Genomic DNA, 8,275 nt, shown 5'->3' with positions numbered 1-8,275 from the left:
TAGCCGCCGCCATTTGCGTCCCTGTTTTCAACCGTGATAGGCTACATAAAGACTTACGTAGCCGATCACGTCTGGGTTAAAAAAAACAACACCGCGCATGCAAATGGCGGCGGTTACGGCGGCCGCCATTTGCATTCCTTACTTTTGGCTGTCTTAGTCTATGGAAATATTTACTTAGACTATTACAGCGAAAATAAGGGGGAACGCAAATTGTGTAGTGGGCGCTATTTGCGTTCCTTGTAGGGGTGTATGAAACCCCGCTTACCTGGCTCTGCCGGGTTCCGCTGGGCGGGGAGGTGCTCCATCCCTCCCCCCGGAATCCTTGATGGGGGGGAGGCGCTCTGGTCGCCCCCTCCGGAATCCTGCCTGGCCGGCTCCGCTCCGTGGGGATTCCACGGAGCCACTGCCGGCTCCACCCGCGGCCAGACATCCTGCTGCTGGGTAGCAGGGATACAAATGGCAGCGGCCATAGCCGGCACTTGCGTCCCTGTAGTGAGCCATGATAGGCTACATAAGTATTTACGTAGCCTATCACAGCAGGCTTAAAAAAAAAAAATGCGTACGCAAATGGTGACGGCTACGGCAGCCGCCATTTGCGTTCTGTATTTTTCGCTGTTTTAGCCTACGTAAACATTTACATAGGCTATTACGGCAAAATAAAAGGGAACGCAAATGACGTAGTGGGCGCCATTTGCGTTCCCCTTTTTTTGGCCATACGTAAATATTTATGTAGGCTAAAATGGCGAAAAACACAGAACGGAAATGGCAGCTGCCATAGCCGCCGCCATTTGCGTACGTGTTTTTTTTTTAAGCCTGCCGTGATAGGCTACATAAATACTTACGTAGCCTATCACGGCCTCCGCATGGACGCAAAAGGCGTCCCAGCGTTAGCCGTGATAGGCTACGTATGTATTTACATAGCCTATCACGGCCGTGAAGAAGAAGCGAATGGCGGCCGCAGTGCGGCCGCCATTCGCAAGTCGCCGCTGACGGGAGCAGGTAAGTGCTCCATTTCACGTGACTTTCATGGGTTGGGGGGGCAGGGGCTTCGTCCCGCCCGACTTTCATGGGTTGGGGGAGGTGGGGGCTTCGTTCCATGATGGATTTCGGGGGGCTGAATGCATTTGCATTCGGCCTCACCGAGATCCATTGCAGAATTCTTTGACATCCCTAGTTCCTTGTTGATTTGCTGTTTTAGCCTACGTAAATATTTACGTAGACTAAGATGGCCAAAAATAAGGAACGCAAATGGCAACCACTGTAGCCGCCGCCATTTGCGTACGCGTTTTTTTTTAACCCAGATGTGATAGGCTACGTAAGTCTTCACGTAGCCTATCACATCTATGTTAAAAAAAAAGAAAAGACGAGACTGCAAATGGTGGTGGCGGCATCCGGTGGGAAGACCAGCCGCCGCCACCGAAGCCGCTGCTGGAGCCGCTGCCATCCGGAACATCTGCCCCAGTTAAATCTTGTCCCGGGGAGGGGTCCACGGGGGGGTGGGGAGGCAGGCCGTTCCACCACGGAGTTCGGGGGGCCGAATGCACTGGTGGAATTCTCTGAGATTCCTAAGCGCCGGTGGTGGAGGTCTCGCTCCAAAGATGATCAGACATGGGCTAGAACAATATCTTCAGCCTATCACGTGGCGGTGAAGGCAGCAAAAAAGGAATATTATGCTGCCTCTATTGCGTCTGCAGAGTGCTGTCCCAGGAGGCTGTTCCAAGTGGTCCAGAGCCTGTGGCTCCGGAACCACTGGAGCATTCTAAGGCCTCTTGTGAGGCCTTAGCTAGGCACTTTGAAGATAAAATTGATCAGATTAGGAGTGTTACTCCACAAGCTGTGGAAACAGTTATTGAGCAAGAGGCAGTCTGTGGCAAACCAGTTTTGTGGGATCGGTTCCAGCTTCTTCCTCCTGGTGAAGTGGACAAGGTGCTTTCATCTGTAAGGCTGACCACCTGCTTACTTGATCCTTGCCCATCTTGGCTCATTATGGGCTGCAGAGAGAGACTGGGTGAGGGGATCAGGGTGGTGGTGAATGCCTCCCTTGAGGAGGAGTGATGCCAACAGCCCTCAAAGAGGCAGTGATAAGACCACTCTTAAAGAAGCCCTCCTTGGATCCCCAAGTTCTGAACAACTTTTGCCCAGTCTCAAATCTGCCATTTTGGGGCAAGGTGATTGAGCGGGTGGTGGTGATGCAGTTGAAGGCACACTTGGAAGAAGCCGATTATCTAGATCCATTTCAGTTGAGCTTCAGGCCTGGGCATGGGACAGAAACGGCCTTGGTCGCCTTGGTAGATGATAAGAGGAGGGCTCTGGATAGGGGTGAATGCTCCTTCCTTGTTCTCCTCGACCTCTCAGCGACTTTTGATACCATTGACCACGGTATCCTCCTGAACTGCCTGGAGGGGTTGGGCATTGGAGACACTGTATTGTGGTGGTTCCGGTCCTTCCTCTCCAGCAGGTACAAGAGGGTAGCACTGGGAGAGGAGGTTTCGGACCCATGGCCACTCACTTGTGGGGTGCCACAGGGTTCCATCCTCTCCCCGATGCTATTTAACATCTATGTGAAGCTGCTGGGGGCTATTGTCAGGAGGTTTGGGGTGCACTATCATCAGTATGCAGATGACACACAGCTCTACCTCTCGTTCAAATCTTCACCAAGGTTGGCCATAGAATCCCTGTCCAAATGTCTGGAGTCCATGAGTGGCTGGATGGGGAGGAATAAGCTGAAGCTGAACCCTGACAAGACCGAGGTACTTTTGGTGGGAGACAAGAGGAGGCTGGGGGATGTTGACCTGGTGTTGAATGGGGTACAGCTACCCTTGAAAGACCAGGTCCGCAGCCTGGGGGTCATTTTGGACTCCCAGCTGTCCATGGAGGCTCAGGTGTCAGCTGTGAGCCGGACAGCACTGTATCAACTCCATCTGATACGGCAGCTGCGCCCCTTCGTTCCCGACTATCTGCTCCCAGCAGTAGTACATGCCCTGGTCTCTTCTCGTTTAGACTACTGTAATGCACACTACATGGGGTTACCCTTGAAGACGGTTTGGAAGCTGCAGCTGGTACAGAACACAGCGGCTCGCCTGATTAAAGGCAGCCACCGGCGAGATCACATCACTCCAGTGCTGAAGGAGTTGCACTGGTTACCAGTTGTTTTCCGGGCCAAATTCAAGGTGTTGGTTTTGACCTTTAAAACCCTATACGGTTCTGGCCCAGCCTATCTCAAGGAGCGCCTCCAGCAACACCAGACAGGCCACTTAATAAGATCAGCCTCGGATGGCCTTCTCTCTGTCCCATCAGCCAGGACAGCTAGACTGGTGGGGACGAGGGAGAGGGCCTTTTCTGTGGTGGCCCCACTCTGTGGAACTCCCTCCCTAGGGAACTCCATCATGCCCCCTCTTTAATGAGCTTCCACCGTGCATTAAAAACGTGGTTGTTCAGGCAGGCATTTGGGGTGGGTTAGGGTATTTTAGAAAATGTTTTTATTGTAGAATTTTATTGTTTTAAACTGTTTTACTGTATACTGTACATTGCCCAGAGTGGCTGGGTGACCAGCCAGATGGGTGATTAATAAATTTAATAAATAATAATAATAATATGGGTGAAGGTGGTCCTTTAAGTAACTTGGTCCCAAACTGCTTAAGGCTTTAAAGTCAAAAACAGCACTTTAAACTGGGGACACTGGTAACCAGCACAGCTGGTGCCGTATAGGCATTATGTGATCAAATCACCTTGCCACCACCAATACTTGGGCAGCCTCATTCTGCACCAGCTGATGTTTCTGAACCATCTTTAAAGGCAGCCCCACATACAACACATTACAGCAGTCCAGCCTGGATGTGACTAGTGCATGGATAACTGAGGCAAGGTCCATCCTCTCCAGAGAGGTCCATAGCTGGCATATGAGCCTAAGCTGGTAAAATGCACTCCTGGACACTGCAGCCACCTGGGCCTCCCCAGTTAGCTCAGAGTCCAGGAGGACTCCCAGACTGCACACTTGGTCTTTCAGGGGCAGTGCAGCCCCGTCTAAGACCAGTTGTAAACCTCCACCCAAAGTAGTTGGTTTCCCATCCCACAGTACCTCCATCTTGTCTGGATTAAGTTTGAGCTTCCATCCCCAAACAGCCTCCAGACACTGGTTCAAGAGTTCCACAGCCTCCCTGGGATGTGCAGATGGAAACGAAAGGTAGAGCTCAGTATCATCTGCATACTGATGACATTTCAGCCCAAACCTCCTGATGACTTCCCCCAGCGGTTTCATGTAGATGTTAAAAAGCACTGGGGACAAGACAGAACCTTGTGGCACCCCACAGGCTAAGTCCCCCAGCACCACCTTCTGAGAGTGCTCCTCCAGTTTTTTTAAACGTTAAAAATGTTTTTATTGCTCACCTAAAAAATCATGTTGCCTGGGGTAGCCTACTCTAAGGATGACTAAATCTGAGTCTAAACCTTCATGTTTTCAGAAAGATGAAAGCTTAACAAATTCTTGCTATAACTGCAGCTCAGATTTCAGCAGCTAATAAATGAACCTTTCTATTTTTCTTTCTATAGTATGGTTCTGCTGAAGCTATCAGACATTACAGTATAACAAGAGCCTTCCATCCCTTCTTGATCCTGCAGCCAGTTTTAATAATGGATTCAGAGAGAAATCATCAGTAGCAGGTTGCCATTTTCCTTACCAATTCAAATGAATGAATGCGTCCATCATTAATTATAGTTGCTTCACCTGAACTCTCCAGTGCACTAGGTGAAGCAGCCTTTCACAGGTGTGGCATACTAATGTATATGTTATCTTTATAAGGATTCAAAAGCCATTTTTTATATATATCAAAACTGCTAGGATACTGTTATTCCAGGGAGCTTAATGGTTCCATGAAGAGCTGCCATATGCTGCTATAATGGAGAGGGTCACGGCTTGCCTAGTACTATTTATTACATCTTTTACCCTTTCTGTGTTTGACTGCCACAGATGTGCATTCAGGCTTTCAGTTTAAGTTGTTTGTTTAGCATGTATGCGATGCTTCATAGCCAGAGACAAAGCATGGTTTAGGATTTGTTACTTGTATTCATTAGAATCAGATCCATTTGAATACATTAACTGCACACGAACAACCCATATCAAATTGTCAGGAATTGAAGCAGGACTGAATCGGTCAGAAGCACCTTCAAATAGCATCCCCAGTATCAAAGGTCTGCATTTCTACTCACAAGTATGCAGGACAGCCCCTGCATATCTGATCAGAAGTAAGCAGGACTGAATCACCCAGCAGCACTTCTGAATAGGATCCAAATGCCAAGCCTCTGCATGTCTACTCAGAAGTAAGCATGAGCAGCATGCCTATTCAGAAGTAAGCATGATTGAACCACTCAGACGCTTCCTCCCCAGGCCTCTCCCCTGCAGAGAAAAGCTCTTCCCTCTGATCAAGAGGGAGCAGGAGCTGGGAAAGAAGATGGTGGGCTGAATGGAGAACCCCTGCAGGCTGTATTTGCAGATGTCCCATCCCTGGTTTAAACAATCATTCTGCAAAAACAAAACAAAACTAGGGATGGCGGAGAATTCCACCACAGATTTCAGTGAGGCTGAATGCACTGGCATTTGGCCCCCTGAAACCCATGGCAGAATGGCCTCCCACCCTCCGCCACCCCATGGAATCCTCCCAGAATGAAACTTACCTGGGGCTCCGGCGGTGGCGGCTGGTCTTTCAGCCGGCTGCTGCGGCCGCCATTTGCGTTCTGCCAAGCTGCCGTGATAGGCTACGTAAGTATTTACGTAGCCTATCACGACAAAGAGCAGGGATGCAAACGGCGGCCGCTATGCCGTTTGTGTCCCTGCTCTTTGTCGTGCTCTTTGCTATGGCGGCCGCGATTTGCGTCTGCAGCAGCCCGTCCGCGGCTGGAACTCTGGCTGCAGATGGCCCTGGCTGGCGGCTCCGTGGAGCCAGCCAGGGAGGATTCCGGGGGGAGGGACAGAGTGCCTCCCCCCCACCACGAATCACACCGGCAAAAAGGTAAGTGACTTTCGTACATCCCTAAACAAAACACACCTAACCACCAGCACCACCAACAGCATGAAGCTATCTCCCTCCATTTGCAATTCTGGTGCAACTTTCCTGCATGGTTTGTGAATATCCATCTTTATTTCAGGAAGCGAAGCTTTCCTTAAGTGTCTGGCCATGGTTTTACCAGAATTCTGTTTCCCTTTAAAAAATAGTTATTATTTTAACATGGTGCTTTATTCCTTTATCCTATTTTGTATCTTTTATTGTTCACCACATTGGAATCTGTCTAGATATGAAGCGGTATACAAATGTTGTAAATAAGTAAATAAATATCCTTACAATACAGATACCAAGGACTGTATCTTACATTCATTTTGAAAGACTCTCAAGAGCCCCTTCCCATGCCTAAAGTTCCATGGAAGGGGAGCATCAAAGTAGCACCATACGTTAGTGCTGGGTCAACACATTCACACACCTTTGAATGTTCAGCCCAATTGGGTGGGTGGGAGACTTGGGTGCAAAAGAAGGGGTGAAATTGCCTCTCCTCTTTTGCATTTTTGATGGGGGGGTGCCTATGAGTTTTAGGGGGGTGCTGAACCTTATAGTTCCTTTGAAACGCCATTGGATTTTTGGCCACCATCTACCTCTCCAAAAAATGCCCATTCTGAGGCTCATACTTGGAAAAAATGGTGTCTGCCAGAAAAAATGGCAGCCACCAGTGAGTCTGTTATTTTTGTACCAGCCATGTTTTCCCAAAATTCCCTTCAGTTGGGGCATTTTTGATGAAGAAATGTGTCTGCCAACCCAAAAGAACCACAAGCCCAACAGAGCTGGTAGGTTTTGCCACCATGTGCCACTCCCCAACAACCAGCAAAACTGTCCCCTTTTTCATATGATCCCTGAGATATGCAATACAAACAATGTGGAGAAGATGTGGGACAAGAATGCTGATGCAATTTAGGAGCTGTGTCTTTCAGAGATATTGCTGCACTTCCTCATTATGAAACAACAGAGGCTGTATTACTCAAGAGTAAGAAAAGTCACAAATTCCAGGGACAGCAAACCTGGGTAGTGTTTGGGCAGTGATTGGCGGTGAGCGATGTGGCAGTGGTGATAAGGGCGGTGGAACCAGCAGCGGTGGCATGTTTTCTCCCACCTCAAGCAGCTGGAAAGCTTGTGCCACCATCACTGATTGAAAACTTTTGTTGTTTTATATTTGCTTAAGTGGAGGCAAAGGCAACTGAAGAATGCAGCATATTCATGAGTCCACGTCAGATCCCCAAGAGAGATACTCTCTACCTGCAAAGTGCCTTTAGCCAACTCACAGCAGTCTCTGCTCTCAGTCTCTCCCTTCCAAACTGCAGATCATTGTTTTACACACACACACACACACACACTCTCTCTCTCTCTCTCTCTCTCTCTCTCTCTCGGTGCATGTGCATGCTTGACCCTCTCCAGGATGTAATCGGTATCTCATTTGTAACACATCCCCAACTATTTAACTATTTTCTAACCATTAGTTCCCAACAGCAGACCATTCTGTACTGAGCAGAAATCTGTCTAACAAAGAAATGGTTGGCCAGCAGCTGTAACAAATATTATAGTTCCTGCCTTTTTTAAATCACTTGAAATGACCGAAACTGGTAAGCGTGCCTCTGTGTGTTCTAAAGCAACCAAAATGTCTTCATACGGAACCAAGCTCCTGGAACCCTTTTCTCTGACATGACATCTAGTTTTCTACTTGCAGTTTTCATTTGGAAGACCGTTCCGTCATGTGAGTAGGGTTGGCCGAAGACATTTTGCTGCCTGAGGTGAAGCAACGAATGGTGTCATTGCCCACCATGTGAAAGTGCATTAGTACCTAGTTTTTTTTGGCACCTGTGGCAGAAAATGATATAAGGACTCCTCCCCATCCCTGACATAAAAATACAATAATAGCAAATTCAATAACTAACAGTTTGCTGCCCTTTCATGACACCCAAAGTCAGCTGCCTGCGGTGGCTGCCTCACTATGTCTAATGGTAGGGCCAGCCTTTCATGGAAGCCTCACCTACAATTTGAAGTGGTCTTTTCCAGACATTTCACCTGGTCTTTCTGATAACTAGCCCTAGATTTCCTTAGGGATGTACGAAAATCCCACCACGGATCTCGGGGAGGCCGAATGCCAGCACATTTGCCCCCCCAAAATCAGTGGCGGAATGGCGTAATTCTGGGATGAGAATTACCTTGGGTGGATCTTCCTGGCGGCGGCGGCAGCTGCGGCGGCCGGTCTTCCAACC

The sequence above is a fragment of the Heloderma suspectum genome, chromosome 5 (genome assembly GCF_057233095.1).
Source record: "Heloderma suspectum isolate Gila_16-S chromosome 5, 16-S_ref, whole genome shotgun sequence".
NCBI lineage: Eukaryota > Metazoa > Chordata > Lepidosauria > Squamata > Helodermatidae > Heloderma > Heloderma suspectum.
The sequence above is the reverse complement of the archived record's forward strand: the minus strand, read 5'-3'. Positions refer to the sequence as shown.